Below are 1,182 nucleotides of genomic sequence, written 5' to 3'. Positions count from 1 at the left end.
CATTATGATGTAGTTGTACGTTAAAGTTTTGACACCAGGTGGTGGCGGGTCTCCCTCTAGTTCTGCTCAGCATTTCGGAGCTGTCCAACATCTAACAAGGCTGAAAATTGAATGTAAAGCTACAAATTCACAAATAGTCCATTTATGACTTCTTTCGCTGAGATAAAGCATTTTTGGCTTCTGGCTTGCTGATCATTTAGAACATAAGCAGATCAACTAATTTCAGTTTTATACAGCCATATCTGGTGCTGCTCAGCATTTCGGAGCTGTCCAACATCTATCAAGGCTGAAAATTGAATGTAAAGCTGCAAACTTACAGATAGTCCAATTTGTACTTATTTCGGTGAGATAAAGCGTTTTTGGCTTCTGGCTTGCTGATCATTTGGAACATAAGCAGATCATCTAATTTCAGTTTTATACAGCCATATCTGGTGCTGCTCAGCATTTCGGAGCTGTCCAACATCTATCAAGGCTGAAAATTGAATGTAAAGCTACAAATTCACAAATAGTCCATTTTTGACTTCTTTCCACCTAACCCTAACCCACCTCTGCTTCATAAAAAGGACTGATCCTCTTCTAAGTAAAAGGTCACATGAACCTCGATACCTCTTTTATTTGGACAAAAATAAAATAAAAAGATGACAACCATGGAAGCTCTGGAACTTCTTGTTGATCATGCCAGGATGGCAGTAACTCACATCACAAACATCAAGTCATTCTGAGCTACTCGTGTCTAGTGCAATACAGAAAATCATTGTTGAAATGACAAGTCTAAAAGGAAGGCAAGTTTTTGGAGAGAACTGGAAGGAGCTGGACCAGATGCAGCTCCTGGAGGTATTTTAAATCATTACCCCCAAAATAAAATTACAGAGCAATGTGAGGTACAGAAATGTGGTTTGTTGCCCGAGGGCAACGCCAGGCCATAGAGGGTTTTAATTTGCAAAACATTATGTATCTGAAAAAAAATTATTGTGTGGGCAAAAAATCCTGTAAAGCACATATGTGCAACCTCAGTTAAAATTGGTCTGATAGGTGTCCCTGTGTCATCCTGAAGTCAGAAAAGTACCTGGTAAGGTATTGTTTATTTAATCTGAAAGATTTGTTAAATGTCAAATGTCAGCAGTTTTGATTGAGGTAGCACATATGTGGTTTACGGAATTTTTTGCCAACATAATATATTTT

Source organism: Poecilia formosa, unplaced genomic scaffold, assembly GCF_000485575.1.
Source record: "Poecilia formosa unplaced genomic scaffold, Poecilia_formosa-5.1.2 Scaffold504, whole genome shotgun sequence".
NCBI classification, from domain to species: Eukaryota; Metazoa; Chordata; class Actinopteri; order Cyprinodontiformes; family Poeciliidae; genus Poecilia; species Poecilia formosa.
This window is presented reverse-complemented; position numbering follows the sequence as displayed.